This window comes from Lygodium microphyllum, chromosome 27 (genome assembly GCF_053477565.2).
Source record: "Lygodium microphyllum isolate KBCC chromosome 27, Lygodium_microphyllum_v1.1.10, whole genome shotgun sequence".
NCBI classification, from domain to species: Eukaryota; Viridiplantae; Streptophyta; class Polypodiopsida; order Schizaeales; family Lygodiaceae; genus Lygodium; species Lygodium microphyllum.
The window spans coordinates 81,825,253-81,829,954 of NC_141161.1; the positions used below are offsets into that span (position 1 = coordinate 81,825,253).

At 37.2% G+C, this 4,702-nt stretch overlaps 1 pseudogene; it reads right to left on the bottom strand.

Annotated features, from left to right (window-relative positions):
• Nucleotides 1-784: 784 nt before the first annotated feature.
• On the bottom strand, nucleotides 785-4,299 carry LOC148012528 (protein ALUMINUM SENSITIVE 3-like; annotated as a pseudogene).
• Between the last annotated feature and the right edge of the window lie 403 nt (nucleotides 4,300-4,702).

Consider the following 4,702-nt stretch of genomic DNA (forward strand, 5'->3'; position numbering starts at 1 on the left):
ATATAAAACAAAGGTGAATATTCATGATGTCTACTAGTGTATACATTTTAGTTTGGTTATATATTTACTAGTGTATAGATGTCTTTCTCAAGTTTGTATTGATTCCAATGTTCCACTTGTCCTCCCATCACAAGTACTTTCACAGAAATGTTAATATGTATTTTAGGAAAACATGGACATATAAAACGATAAAAGTCAGATTATCATTTATCACAAGTTATGCCACTTGTGACAAAGACATATTGGCATGCATGCACATTGACCTTGTGCTATAGCATATCAAAGAGGGAAACTAAGCATTCTAAATAAGACCATCTCATACCCTGTTTTCACTTGTAGAGGTCAGTAAATAAGTTGGAACTTTCAAGTACAATATCATGTCCTCAAATAACTTAGACGACTGTATCCCATTACAAAACTACTAGTGACTGAAATCAGGTTTTGATAACCTGTACAAGGATCAAGAGGCATGATTCAAGGTTAAGACATGTATGTGACATCCACAAACAACTGCAAAAGTAGCTGCACGATTTAGGACTATAAAAACTGAAGTATAAGTGCTTGGTTACATAGTGCTCCAAAATGTTTTGTAATAAGAAGACAATTGGACATCCCTAGGAAACTTTTAATTTTACATAGCTCAACGCTTTCTAGGTAAACCTTTTTAAAGCTTCAAAACACCTCCACATAAGCAGAGAGATAATCATAGAACACCTTCAATGACCAATGACCCAAGGTTCTAACAATTCCATAAGTGAAATCATTTTGGCACAAAGACTCTACTCTAAATTTGGTTTGTCTTTGTGAAGAAAAATGGCCAGCTCAAGTATGTTGACATAACACAACTGAAGGTGGAAGCACCTAGAAGCATGTTCATAACCACTATCTAAAGCTGCATTGCTTCAAGAGGAGACGCCCCACCCATTATCAATCTAGTCATTGCCCCTGGCAAACTGATTAACCCAACTGCTTTGGCATTGTCTATGATAGGAGCAAGGGCAACCACGAGTGCTCTTCTGACCTGCTTAAGAGTTGCCTGCCTTGGCATTGCACTTAATGCAAGAGCTGTTTCCACCTTTCATAACAGAATCAAACATTACTAAAAACCCACATAATGTTCAGGAACATACTCAAACTTGAAAAGCCCAAATGAAATTGCAGAAGATATACCAGATTTAGTTACACTCTAAGATCATCACGCAACCGTTTCAATGTCACTCCTATCGTGGTCATAGCATTACCAACCATCATTCCAGAAAATGGAATTACGTACCGAGGTGTGAATGGGAAAACTTTCAAAATAACAAGCAAAACCATTGTAATTGATGTGCAAACTAGTATAGAAGCTCCAACGACATATTTCCCATGTGGCACATGCTTAGCTTGTTGTCCCACAGTATATCCTACAACTGCAACCTACATTATGATCATCACCAAAATTAAGGACTCAGTACACATACATTTTCATCTCTGATTGATTTTAGACTTTGGTAGCTCTACATTTCACTTTTTCCTTAACATAAAAAGCATCTAGGCTAATTGGATTCTGAGTTGAGGCTGTTGTCCACTCAGACTTCAAATGCTCTCTATATAATTAAGACGAGTTGACAAAAGTCCAACAACCGTCAAAAGTGTGATTGAGCACTAATGCAATACAGTTGTGTTCAAAAGCTGACACCAAAAAATATAATTTCTAATTTGGCTCATGTTTGTATTCCAATACAACAAAAGAAGAGAACAAAATAAAACAAAAATACATGCATGAATGAGTCCTTGGAGCTCACCAATAATGTAGTTGTCACTGTGAACCATAGCACAATGGTTTTAGTGATAGGTCTCATTAGCAACAGTGCCGCGTGTTAATCAATGGTAATGCTAGACACAAGTGATGCTAACCAACCATGGAAGCAACAACCCATGTGCATATTTAAACCTAACTTAATCTAGAAAGTTCTTCCATGATATATCCATAGTCCCCCTATAGGCAGCTTGTTCACAGCACCCATTGCCAATGCTCAACTAATCCAGAGAATCTATATGGTAACAAAGTCAATACAAAGCTACCATCGCAAACAATCTTCACACTCCTCAAGACCCATTATCAACCAAGACCAAGTGTAGGGTCCTGATCCAATAACCCACAATTGCAACAAGTTGAGCCACAAGCAACATCTATCACAACACAACAGAAAAAGATATTATATCCTATAAATTGTATTTGTATAGTTAACTAATTATCGAAGTTGTTTCCTTTGTAATTATTCAATATATACAAAGTGCCTATAGTGGGACCAAGTAGTGGATTAGAAGAAAGAGAGTGCACACTTCCACTTGTATGACCTGATCTAGTGCCTAAAATTGCAACAAAAGCATATCAAGGTCACACTCACACCTAGAAAGCATTGATGCTTTGGAGTGTGGGCTAGATCCACTAGAATACAAAATTAGAATCAGAAGATGACATGATCATGAAAAGTTGAGCCTTCCTTGCCTATAAAAAATGCTCTTTTATATCTCATTTTCCATCAAGTTTTCCTTACTGAAATCCATTGTCTAGAGGATGATAGTTGAGATGGTTGTGGCAATTTCAAGGTTGTCTTCAACTGTTGCTATTATACAAGACACCAAACCTGCAAATTTATTGTAGCACCTCTTTTTGAAGCCTTTCTTCCAGTTTGGAATAAAAAAGGAAGCCATGTAAGTTTATTGCTGATCAACCATGAAGAAAGATTGATTTTTCCTCCTTTTCTATTCTCAATTAACTGAGCCTTTTTTTTTAAAGGATGAGGGCTCAACACTACCTCCCACGGGGTCTCAAAGACCCTAGAGAGTTGGAATCTATGGCCCAAATTGTACCCAATACATGCAAGTGATCATGAACGTTACCTTTTTAAAAACTAAACCTAGTCCCACAAGTAAAGCTAGCCTGCCAAAAGTGATTACCAGAAAATGGTGTCAAAACATTTCTAACTTGTGTATAGTATATAGAATAATGGTGGAAAGTTTGCCTTGTATCCAAGAGGTTATGGATCATAGTTGTCAGGTACAAAATGTATGATACCGTACGGTACAATAAAATATGCTACTAAATGGTACCTTAAGATTTTATAAGGTACGGTACGATATTAGTACAAAAAAAAATCATCTTATGTATTTTGAACTAAAGATGATAGAATAAATGTGTAAAGTCTAAATAGCAATGCTAGTAGAGTATACAAGACGATTACTTGAGGGTAACATGCCAAAACCTCTCTATGGTATATGCCTCATATGCAATATGCACTACAAAATACAAGTTACAAGTACATAAATGGGATTGGATACATAAGACATAAATGATCATACAAATAAGAGAAATATAGGCTTGAGAGAGAGAGAGAGAGAGAGAGAGAGAGAGAGAGAGAGAGAGAGAGAGAGAGAGAGAGAGAGAGAGAGAGAGAGAGAGAGAGAGAGAGAGAGAGAGAGAGAGAGAGAGAGAGAGAGAGAGAGAGAGAGAGAGAGAGAGAGAGAGAGAGAGAGAGAGAGAGAGAGAGGGAGGGAGGGAGGGAGAGGCCAAGGTTGACTTTTGCATCTTTCATGTCATCTGACTTTTGTACAGCTTTTGTGATTTGATATAATATAAATTACCCATTACAGGGTTAAAAAAAGAAAGGCTCGAGAGAAAAGGTGGGTGTAAGAAGCTTGGTCATGAGAGAGAGAGAGAGCTCTTTTTTTGGGGGGGGGGAGAGAGAGAGAGAGAGAGAGAGAGAGAGAGAGAGAGAGTGTGTGTGTGTGTGTGTGTGTGTGTGTGCAGAAGATGGATTCTTGGAAAAAAGGGGATTGGGGAGATGTAGTAAAAAATGCCCTATTTTTTCATGCAAAATTGTACTAATACATACCATACAGATTGTATCGTACTATATACGAAGGCAACCCTATGATACGATTGAAGCCCTTTAAACTTTCTCTTTGTTATTTTCTTAAGTTCTTTATTTCTCCCTAAAATTTTTAATCTTTAAACTTTACAAGTTTACATTTTTGTCTTGTTTCTTGTTAACAAAAATTCTAGGGAGGAAGTCCAAGAACAGTAAAATGCAAATCAAGCTAGTCGTACAATGCAACAAATGTAGGAAATCAGGCATAGTTACTGGAAACACCCCAAAACACCATATTTTTCTGTTTCACCGTTTCGCTTCTGTTTCCATTCTCATTTCTATTTTTACTTTTCTCATCCTTATAGTCACCGAAAACTCCCCAAAACTCCAAATTTTTGTCGTTTTCATTTCCATTCCCATTTCCATTTCTCTTTCTATTTCCCATAACTATGAAATCAAGCCATCTGGCAACAAGTAGCAACTAGAGAAGATACATACTATAGTCGCCTAGTTGGACAACAAGTTGGAAGACTGAAAATAGTCACAAACAACAATAGCAGCCTGGACATCACGTGCATGATGATGGGTAGCAATGGGCAACATCTCAAACTGAGATATCCTCTGCAAACGGGGTATGGACAGTAGAGAGAAGACACCTACAAGCTTCAAAATGAGATTAAGACTGAGTGTTGGGCAGCTTGTCTATTTATAGATGGTTGGGTCCTCTCAAATTAGGGTTTGGCTTATGGGACATAGACACTCTCTAGGGTCATGTTTCTTTTGAATGAAAGTTCAAAAAATTGATTAATTAAGCATGTTTTGGGGGTTTTTTAAGTGGCTAATCAACA